The sequence below is a fragment of the Littorina saxatilis genome, linkage group LG1 (genome assembly GCF_037325665.1).
Source record: "Littorina saxatilis isolate snail1 linkage group LG1, US_GU_Lsax_2.0, whole genome shotgun sequence".
Lineage (NCBI taxonomy): Eukaryota > Metazoa > Mollusca > Gastropoda > Littorinimorpha > Littorinidae > Littorina > Littorina saxatilis.
The window spans coordinates 36685002-36697202 of record NC_090245.1 but is presented as its reverse complement, the minus strand read 5'-3'; the positions used below and the strand labels follow the sequence as shown (position 1 = coordinate 36697202).

The 12201-nt window shown below is 41.4% G+C and overlaps 1 long non-coding RNA gene across 1 annotated transcript; it reads right to left on the bottom strand.

The window, feature by feature from the left end:
- Positions 1–2199: 2199 nt before the first annotated feature.
- Positions 2200–11772, bottom strand: LOC138968511 (uncharacterized). Its single transcript, XR_011456210.1, has 2 exons — positions 11160–11772; positions 2200–4737 (listed from the first exon to the last, which is right to left on the bottom strand). It is a non-coding gene; the product is annotated as an uncharacterized lncRNA (long non-coding RNA).
- Positions 11773–12201: the final 429 nt, after the last annotated feature.

Sequence of the window (12201 nt, the reverse complement as noted above, 5' to 3'; positions counted from 1 at the left end):
CACCCTCTCTCTCTCTCTCACCCCGCTCTGTGTTTCTCTCTCTCCAGTCCAGTTTTCTGTCATTACTCGCAAGCCTTTATCAAAACAGACACACGTTCAATATTGTTTTAACACTGTAGGGAATGCTACCGTTTAAAACTCGCGTTACGCTGCATTGATGCCTGCACAGGGTGATATGCATCCTGTGACCTTCACAACCAGGAAGGTTTTTCACTGTATTCCTGTTGTTCAGAACACACTCGAATAATAATTAATGCCTACTCGTCGAGTCACATCTAGATACACATGTAATCATACAGTGTGTTTGTTTGTTTGGCTTAACGCCAAGTTCACCACGAAGGGTGATATCAGGGCGGTGCTGCTTTGACATTTAACGTGCGCCACACACAAAACAGAAGTCGCAGCACAGGCTTCATGTCTCACCCAGTCACATTATTCTGACACCGGACCAACCAATCCTAGCACTAACCCCATAATGCCAGACGCCAGGCGGAGCAGCCACTAGATTGCCAATTTCAAAGTCTTAGGTATGACCCGGCCGGGGTTCGAACCCACGACCTGCCGCTCACTGGGCGGACGCCTTACCACTAGGCCACCGTGTTGCGGTAATCATACAGTTACCGAAACAACAACAACAGCAGTAGCAAGAACAACGATGGAAACACTTAACAGACATATACGATGGGTATAACAACTAACTACAATTTGTTTCCGTCCTATAACCCGGCTACATTCTTCCACCTAAAGGAAAACAGTGCTGAGTTGACTCTATAGCATACAAGCTGGAATTATTTGTCAAACAAATCTTAAAACGGACTGTTCTTCAGAACTTCCCGACACAAGTCTGGGACAGTGGCAGGGGCAGAACCACAATTAATTCATCTGAAACTTTAGGGAGAGGAATACACTGCTCGTTGATCTGTTTCAAAATGAAACCTCTTCGTAAGACCTCAACTCAACACGTGCAGCGTTGCATCATGAGACCATATGGATTGCATGTCGTTGAAATAGTTTGGTTTGGTTTAATTTTTTACTTATTTGCTTATCATTACAGTTTCATTTTGTGTACTTCAAAATTGCCTGCGAAGAAATAGTACCACCCCATATCGTGATTTTTTTTGACGATACCTAAAGATGTTATTATTAAAATTGCGCTCCGAAAAAAACCCACTTGCTTATGTTATGAATAACACGCGAATGACACGCTTTCAAGTTGTACTTTGTCATTGTTTAACTTTTCGTATTCAGCGGCATGACTGCCAGTACAAGCAGGTAAACATTACGTTTACACATTTGGAAATTAAAGAAGCCATTTTAAGTCAACTGTTGGATTCTGCCTCGTTAGTAGCACGTACACGAACCCATTTAATAACATCAATATTTATTAACAGCCCACATTACAACAACACATTGATGTACATATTGCTACTTACACGATGCATGGTAACTCGTCAGCGAAACAGCACCAGACTCTACAGCAGAACAAGGAAGGAGAGGCTTCTACATGAACCTTGAATCCCACGTCAGAGAGTTGCTCACTGCCGAACACAACCCATCAAGATGACTAAACGCCGACTGACAGCTTCTGTATCCTGTGTGGTATTTAAACCTGTGCACACCGGCCAAGCAGGAAAGCGTTCATGTGTGTGGATTTAAATTGTCTTTTGAAGATGGACAATCTCAAACACTGTCATCAAAACACGTAGCACTGTAAATGTCACCGTTAAAAACTGGCGTCTAACGCTGCATAATTTCCTGCACATGACGATACGCATCCGTACATGCAGGATATCTGCAACAAGGAAGCTTTTTCACTGTATCCGTGTAGTGGAAACTGTTAAAGCACACTCGTAGATTACTAATGCCTAGCGCCTAGTCATTGAGCCACACTTAGATACAAATGTATTTATAAAGCCACCGAAAGACAGTGGACAGACGGACGGACATACTTACAGACAATCAAGCAGACTGTCATTCGTACATAAACACACACAGGCAGACAGACAGACAGACAGATACAACCACACCCACACACACACACACACACACACACACACGCACACACACGTACACACACACACGCGCACACACACACACAAACTCACACACACACACACACACACACACACACACACACACACACACACACACACACACACACACACACACACACACGTACACACACACACGAAGAGAACATTAATATTTATGTCAGTTTATTTGTTTTTGATAAAATATTATCATGCTAGATGGACAATATGCATACAGACAATTCACATTATATTTGTGTTCAAACAAGGATGTGAAAAATAAAGGAAGTCTATTGTAACAGTATTGTATTCTCTTGTAGAAATAACGAAAGCAACATGACATACAATTTAACTACAACAATTTCCTGATACACACACTCCTACTTGTTGTCACGTACGTATTAGTACAATTTAGACTTCCACCCATGCATTTACTTTTCACCAAACTAGACATTTTTTGCGTAGAACTAAAAATCTCTAGATGATACGTTCTCTCCAACAAACACAGAAGCAAATGTCATGATAGATTGTACAATGAGTAAACATTCAGTCAACAAACACACACACACACACACACACACACACAGTGACACACACACACACACACACACACACACACACACACATACACACACACACACACACACACACACACACACAAACAATAGCAGATCGGCGCTTTGCTACTCAGAGTTAAATGGCCACTTGCACGAAATGACAGCAGTATGCTTAAACACGCATCCCCTAGACTGAACAAAGTCGTCTAAAATCAAAAATCGTTGATGCACCTGGATAATCAATTTTACAAGGTTCAAAATATGTGACAATAGTTGTTTTTTTTTACAAAGGCACTGTTTAACGCAGGAACATTTATTTGAACATTCATGTGCTGATACTATGAAACGAAACAGAAAAAGGCCAAATACAAATACATTTAAAAAAAGAGTACTACGTATACACGTGTTGTGGGAAGCAAAATTAAAAATAAAATTGGCAAAAGTTTTAGGTGTAGACTTTGCCTAATCAAAATCAGTGAAAATGATACATGAGCGAAATATACACAGGCAAATGTACACGAATGTGAAAGTCATCAGTCCATTGTAACATGAGAGTAGTCGCCATCCACCACCTTCCTCTTCTTATCTCTGCTCAACTCACTGTAAGTGTCCTCACCCGCTTCATTCAGATGACTGTAGGTCTGACCCATCTCATCTCCACTGTCACCTGCAACATCTCCACCGCGCATCTTTTTCTGGAAATCAAGCGAGTGGTTGTCTCCCTTAGACCCCTCTGACAAACACGCATCTGGGTGTGAGGACATTTCCTTTTCAGTTGCATTTCGTTTTTCTGTTTCTTCCAAGATGTGGTAAACACCCGTTGGGCCAGATTCAGTCACTTGAGTGCCAGGTCCCAGTACGTGGTACACGCCCCCTGTCTGTGTTGGTTGTGGGAGGTTTTCTGCTGTCTTGTGAATTGCAAGAATGTTGTATTCAACCGTCAGAGACGAGCCTCGAGCCTGACGTACTCCTAACTTTTCATCAATCAAGTCATAAGGGTTAGCATCTGGTGATGACGTTTCAGTTTTTGAGTCTTCTCTGTGCACGGAATGCAAAACCTTCGCCTTGCTGTGGAGAGACGTGATGGGTTGACATGCAGAGGAAGTGACGTCTTTAGTCTGGATGTCATCAATGACGCTGTAATCTTCGTTAGACATTCCTGAGCAGATTCTTGGCCTTGAGTTGTCTGGAAAATTCGTGGTGTATACTTCATTACAATTTTCTCCCGCTGGGTTGTGGTAACCACTGTCTTCTGTGTGATTTTTCTTCCTCGCCGAGAGCATAGCCATCAAAGGAATCCGCCTTCGACGAATTACCGTACAAACGACGACACCGAAAACCACAGCACCAATAACAGCAAGGACAATTCCGATAATTATTCCAGGTTGACTGGGTGATGTTTTAGTGTCTTTACCAAAAAGAGAAGAGTTGTCGGTTGTTCTGATTACTGGTGCTGTTGTTGTGGCACCATGTGTTTTCTTCGTGATTGTCATTGTATCTGTTATTGTAGATAATGTGATTTTTGTTGGTGGTGTTGTCCTTGAAGTCATCATTGATGTCGTTGCTGCTGCTGATGTTGTCATCGTCGTCGTCGGAGGAGGAGCTGTAGTCGGTGGTGTCGCCGAAGAGGGTTCGATGCCACATCTGGATGTTTCATACTTCAGTTTGTCTACAAATATGGCTGTGCTATGTGTAGTGTTCAGAGATCGCGCACTGATGGTCAGAGTAAAATTGGATGTTGACCACACGGGCACTGACGCGTTTGTCCAGAATGTTTGGTTTGAATAAGCCCACAACAGTGACTGTGTGTTGTTTGCAGGCCATGAGATCGACACATTCAGACTGTATGTAAGGTTTTTCTTATCCAGACGAAACCTGAATCTCAGACAATGGGAAATGTTGGAACTCACACACCGCTCTTTGCTTTTCATATACCCTGATAATGTGTCGTTTGATAGGTATGCATACCAGTCATTGTTGCGAGAATGATCGAGTGTCCAATTATGATGCTCCCAGCCACAGAACCCGTCGTCAGTGTTATTAAATTCACAGTCAGCAGGCACGTCATTGCTACACTGGGTGTTGTAGGCAGGACAAAGAAGCAGTAAAGCCAGCAGTGTCGACAACCACCACATCTGTGTAATATTGCCCTGCAGAGTTAAAAGCAATTGTCATCATTTTCACGAGTTTTCATTCACAAGCACCTGGGAAATAAATCGAATGTTCCCCATGAAATAAATCCCCGGTTACCATAGTTGCAGGAAGCAGGTTATACATGGATAATCAAAAGCAAACCCAATAAAAACGCTCGGGGATTCTTCGGCTCTTTTCATTGGCGTTTCCCCAGACCTAAACAGACGAAACGACACTGCTTTGCAAAGTTCCAAAAACGAACTGGCAAACTGGCAAAAGTAAACAAAAACAAGAAATTCCTCCGAGGTAGGAAAAACACCCCCGTCCTTACCAGAAGTCAGAAGTCAGAAGAGAGAAAGTCAGAAGTCAGAAGTCAGAAGTCAGAAGTCAAAAGTCAAAAGTCAAAAGTCAAAAGTCAGAAGTCAGAAGTCAGAAGTCAGAAGTCAGAAGTCAGAAGTCAAAAGTCAAAAGTCAGAAGTCAGAAGTCAGAAGTCAGAAGTCAGAAGTCAAAAGTCAAAAGTCAAAAGTCAAAAGTCAAAAGTCAAAAGTCAAAAGTCAAAAGTCAAAAGTCAAAAGTCAAAAGTCAAAAGTCACAAGTCACAAGTCACAAGTCACAAGTCACAAGTCACAAGTCACAAGTCACAAGTCACAAGTCACAAGTCACAAGTCACAAGTCACAAGTCAGAATGTAAACACAGGGTCCATTGCGAAAGGGTACGTCGAGGTAGGAAAAACACCCCCGTTGGTCAAAGGGAAATAACCATTCTCACTGCCACCAACTGAGAAGGTTATTTCCCTTTGACCATTAATATGTCACTCTTAATCTTAATCCACCAATAACTCCCTAACCGTGTGTTTGACTGGTCCCAAATTTTGTAAGGACCGTCTCAGGAATGTATAGAACCTGTTCACCAAGTTTGGTGACGATCGGTCCGTTCATTCTTGAGATCTATATGCGAACACAAACACACAAACAAACAAACACATCCAGTGAAACCTATACACACCCCTATACCGGGGGTGTAAAAACAAAACTACTTCATGAAAGGTCATAAATTCATTACAAACAAATGAAACCTACCGATATGTTTTGTCTTCTTACAAAGTCATCGAGTGCGTGTATCTGTGTTTCGATACACAGACGATCGGAGAAACACGAACGTCAAGCTCAAGTCAAACCAATTGACCCCTAACACACACATTTTGACCCTTGCACAAGACGTTGTATTGATAAACGAAGCACAAATAATAAATAATAATAAAAGCAAAGAAAATAGCAACAAGATAAGCAAACATCTGACAAAGTCGAGCAAGCAAAATGACAGGTCCAATGAAAACCAAAGAGGCACTGAGTCGGACACAAGATCGCGATTCTTTCCTTCGCTGCACGACGCAAATCTTCTGTGACCTTTGACCCAACGTAGCTTCCACATTCGATCACTAAGCTTAATTTATACAACTCCTGTAATGCAACCGAGGAGTGGATTAAATCTAGTTGATTATTTTTTAGACAAGTGAGAAATTAGAACGAACTACTTTACACCCAAAAATCACACGTGGATTATTCGAAGTTTGAATAAAGAGGGCTAAAAAATAATCAATACTAGAATTTATTTTTAGAACATGACATCATTTGAAACCCAGACGATTGGACCCTGTTGCGGAAGAATACAACGTTGACTCAAAACTGTAACAACAATGGCTGACGTGTATAAAGTACACGCATACCTCGCCAGGTTTGTTTCTGTGACTAGTCGACAGACGATGCCATTTGCTTTGTGTGTGCTTTTGTTGTTGATTACTGTACATGACATACATTACGTGTAAAATCCAGTTCTTTAACAGGCAACAAACCTTGCAAATTTCCAGAAGCTGCAATCTGAAGCGACCTATTTCTGATTCTAGCAGACGATCTCTCCAATGTTTAACACAAAATCAGCAAACTCTCCTGCCACATAGAACGTCCATTATATAGTGCAATGTTGAAATGAAGTTACCGGTCTGAAACATTTAGTCGTTTCTTCTGAGACAATCCTTGTTCTCTTATCATCTACAGATTTACCGCAGTCTTCACAACGCGAATTCCCAACAGAAGTCAGACTTTCGAACATACAATCTACGTAGGCAAGCATGATACGTCATGACGTCATATGATTCCTAGCATATTGACGCAATGCTAAACATCCGGTTATCCCGAGTTTTCTCCGAAATACATGTCCGTGGGTTTTTCAATGTTCGGTTATTTCCGTGGCTTCATGCGGAAAGGGAACCGTCGCCTGCAGTCAACGACATGGACCATTCTGGTCCTTGTTGCTGACAAAAACATGATTTTAACACAGAATGTAATGTCAGAATTTATAAACGCTATTGTGTTTTCATCGTAGCAATAGGGTCCGATATTTAAACTAGACAAGCATAATGCCGACGAGTCGGAGACTAAGAATAAAGTAAAAGAATAGGGACTATTTCAATGACGCGCATTTGACACTCTGAGTGATTAGGCTGAAATGAAATTGCCTACAAAATGTCATCTGCATGACTGCATGTTCGACCCGTGTTGTTCGTTGTGTAAATAACTTAAACAATGACGACAACTCGTTGATTACTGGAAAATAAACCCTCGTGGGTATTTGCAGCCGCTTGGTAATTCACTCGTGTGCTCGGCTGCAAATACCCACTCGTGGTTTATTTTCCAGTAATCAACTCGTGGTCATTGTTTAAGCTCTGTATTAACAGCTATTGTGTTTTCAGCGTAGCAATAGGGCCCGATATTTAGACGAGACAAGTATAATGCCGACGAGTCGTAGACGAGTCGCATTATACTTGTTTGAGTCTAAATATCGGACCCTATTGCTACGATGAAAACACAATAGCGTTTATATAGCTATTCTGACATCAAATTCTGTGTTAAAATCATGTTTTTGTCAGCAACAAGTATCAGAATGGTCCATATCGTTGATTGCAGACGACGGTTCCCTTTCCGCATGAAGCCACGGAAATAACCGAACATTAAAAAACCCACGGACATGTATTACGGAGAAAACTCGAGATAACCGGATGTTTAACATTACGTCAAAATGCTAGGAATCATATGACGTCATGACGTATCATGCTTGCCTATGTAGATTGTATGTTCGAAAGTCTGACTTCTGTTGGGAATTCGCGTTGTGAAGACTGCGGTAAATCTGTAGATGCTAAGAGAACAAGGATTGTCTCAGAAGAAACGACTAAATGTTTCAGACCGGTAACTTCATTTCAACATTGCACTATACAATGGACGTTCTATGTGACAGGAGAGTTTGCTGATTTTGTGTTAAACATTGGAGAGATCGTCTGCTAGAATCAGAGAAAGCTAGTCGCTTCAGATTGCAGCTTCTGGAAATTTGCAAGGTTTGTTGCCTGTTAAAGAACTGGATTTTACACGTAATGTATGTCATGTACACTAAGCAACAACAAACAAGAAATTCCTCCGAGGTAGGAAAAACACCCCCGTCCTTACCAGAAGTCAGAAGTCAGAAGTCAGAAGAGAGAAAGTCAGAAGTCAGAAGTCAGAAGTCAAAAGTCAGAAGTCAGAAGTCAGAAGTCAAAAGTCAAAAGTCAAAAGTCAAAAGTCAAAAGTCAGAAGTCAGAAGTCAGAAGGCAAAAGTCAGAAGTCAGAAGTCAGAAGTCAGAAGTCAGAAGTCAGAAGTCAGAAGTCAGAAGTCAAAAGTCAAAAGTCAAAAGTCAAAAGTCAAAAGTCAAAAGTCAAAAGTCAAAAGTCAAAAGTCAAAAGTCAAAAGTCAAAAGTCAGAAGTCAGAAGTCAGAAGTCAGAAGTCAGAATGTAAACACAGGGTCCATTGCGAAAGGGTACGTCGAGGTAGAACCATTCTCACTGCCACCAACTGAGAAGGTTATTTCCCTTTGACCATTAATATGTCACTCTTAATCTTAATCCACCAATAACTCCCTAACCGTGTGTTTGACTGGTCCCAATTTTTGTAAGGACCGTCTCAGGAATGTATAGAACCTGTTCACCAAGTTTGGTGACGATCGGTCCGTTCATTCTTGAGATCTATATGCGAACACAAACACACAAACACACAAACAAACAAACACATCCAGTGAAACCTATACACACCCCTATACCGGGGGTGTAAAAACACACAAAGCAAATAGCATCGTCTGTCGACTTGTCACATAAACAAACCTGGCGAGGTATGCGTGTACTTTATACACGTGGAAGAAACCGGAACCATGCGTCTTTGTTATTGCCCAGGGGCGGATCAGTTGCTTTGTAAGGGGGGGGGCACTTTGAATCGAAAGTGAATGTGATGGGCGCGAAGCGCCCGAATTTGCTAGGGGGGTCCGGGGGCATGCCCCCCCGGAAAAAATTTTTGCCCAAAGAAGCAAAATGGTGCCATCTGGTACCATTTGAACTTAGAAATGGTCATAGAATCAGCATAGAAAAATCTTTTTTTTTTTTCTTCTTTTTTTTTTTTTTTTTTTCGGGGGGGGGGGGGGCACGTGCCCCCTGTGCCCCCCCCCCCCCCCCTCGTCCGCCCCTGTTGCCAATATGCTTTTGGATATTGGCAAAAATGGCCGACTTCCGTAGCATTATGCTTTGATGATCGGAAAAGGGATGTGTAAGACCAACCAATCACAGTCCCCGAATTCCCCGACGTGTCCATCAGAATAGCTATAGCCTATTTACAACTGAAAGCGGAGGGGGTGGAATACCGAGATGAACCTACAGAACTGTGCATCCTCAAACCTGACATATTCATCCCAACATTTTGTGAACTCAGAAACACAGAAAGTTGCTTTCCCACGCCAGCTTTGATTGCCAGTGGTTATCAAAAAGGAACTCGTGTGGTTATCAAAACGGAACTCGTGTTTCAAAGTATAGCTCCCTGTGTTGATTGTGTACTTATTTTCTCACTACCAAAATGCTGACAAATACGATGTTTGGTGGTTTGTTGTCAGACCAGGTTTTTTGTCGGTCCTCGGGGGGCATATCGACTTTTGTTTCATATCTATTGACCGCGGCCTTCGGCCTTGGTAAATAAATATGAAACAAAAGACGATATGCTCCCCCTCGGACCGACAAAAAAGCTGGTCTGTCAACAACCCATCAAACATCTTATATTGTTAGTCACTGATCCAACCTTAAACATAAGCAAATACATTTAAAATATTAATACTGCATCAGTCACACAGCAAATAAAGTGTTGTTTTGTCTGCCATATCAGAAGACTGAAACCTACAACAACAACAACAGCAACAACAACAACAACAACAACAACAATAACAACAACAACAACAACAACAACAACACACACACACACACACACACACACACACACACACACACACACACACACACACACACACTCGCAGTCCAATTTTCTATCCTTTCTCGCAAGCCTTTATCAAAACAGACACACGTTCAATCTTTTTTTTAACACTGGGAATGTCACCGTTTCAAACTCGCGTTACGCTGCACAGGGTGATATGCATCCTGTGACCTCCACAACCAGGAAGGTTTTTCACTGTATCCTTGTTGTGGAAAACAGTTCAGAACACACTCGTATGTTACTAATGCCTACTCGTCGAGGAACATTCAGATACACATGTAATCATACAGTTACCGAAACAACAACAACAACAGCAACGACAACAGCAGCAGCAAGAACAACGATGGAAATACTAAACAGATATATACGATAGGTATACAAGTTAAATACTTTTTGTTTCCGAACAAAAACCCAGCAAAATTCTTCCACCTAAAGGAAAACAGTGCTGAGTTGACTCTATAGCATACAAACTGAAATTATTTGTGAAAAAAACTTAAAACGGACTGTTTTTCAGAAATTCCCGACACAAGGGGCAGAACGACATTTACTTCAACATCAGCCTCAGCAAGAGGAATACACTGCTCGTTGATCTGTTCAGTCAAAATGAAACCTCCCTGTACAACCTTAACTCAACACTCGCGTGACGTGCTGCGTTGCATCATGAGACCATATGGATTGCATGTAGTTGAAATCGTTATGTTTTGTTCCTATTTGCTTGTACTTAAAGTTCCATTTTGTGTGCTTGAAAATTGGCTGCGAAGAAATAGTACCACCCCCTTTCGTGATTATATTACGATACCTACAGATTTTATTATTAACTTTGCGCTCCGAACACAGACAAACGTACTTATGAATAAAAGACGAATGACACGCTTTCAAGTTGAACGTTGACACTGTACATGTTTAACATTTTGTAATCAGCGGCATTACTGGCAGCACAAGCAGGTACACAATACGTTTACATATATGAGACTTAAAGAAGCCATCTTAGTCAACTGTTGGATTCTGCCTCGTTAGTTACACGTACATGAACCCATTTAATAACTTCAACATTTGTTAACAGTCCACATTACAACAACACATTGATACACTACTTGTTACTCACACGATGCATGGTTACTCGTCAGCGAAACAGTACACGACTTTTTAGCAGAACAAGGAAGGAGGGGCATCTACATGAACCTGGAATCCAACGTCAAAGAGTTGCTCACTGCCGAACACAACCCATTCAGATGACTAAACGCCGACTGACTGTTTCTGTTTTCTGCGTAGTATTTAAACCTGTGCACATCGGCCAAGCAGGAAAGCGTTCGTTTCTATGGGTTGAAATTGCCCGTTGAATATGGAAAATCTCGAAAACTTTCATCAAAACGCGTAGCACTGTTTAATGTCACCGTTAAAAACTGTCGTGTAACGCTGCATTATTGCCTGCACATGACGGTATGCATCCGTAAATATAGAATATCTGCAACCAGGAAGTGTTTTCACTGTATTCTTGAAGTGGTTAATACTCGCAAATTACTAACGCCTACTCATTGAGCTACATTTAGATACATATGTACTTATAAAGCCACCGAAAGACAGTGGACAGACGGACGGACACACAGGCAATCAAGCAGACTGTCATTCATACATAAACACACACTGGCAGACAGACAGACAGACATACAGATACAACCACACACACGCACACACACACACACACACACACACACACACACACACACACACACACACACACACACGCGCACACATACACACACACACACACACACACACACAGACACATACACACGAAAAGAAAAATAACATTCATGTCAGTTTATTTTTTTTAATAAAAACATATCTTGCTAGATGGACAATATGCAGACAATTCACATTATATTTGTGTTCGAACAAGGATGTGAAACTTAAAGGAAGTGTATTGTAACAGTATTGTATTCTCTTGTAGAAATAAAGAAAGCAACATGACATACAATTTAACTACAGCAATTTCCAGATACACACACTCCCACTTGTACTGTTGTCACGTACGTATTAGTACAATTTAGACTTCCACCCATGCATTTACTTTTCACCAAACTAGACATTTTTTGTGTACAACTAAAAATCCCTAGATGATACGTTCTCTCCAACAAACACAGAAG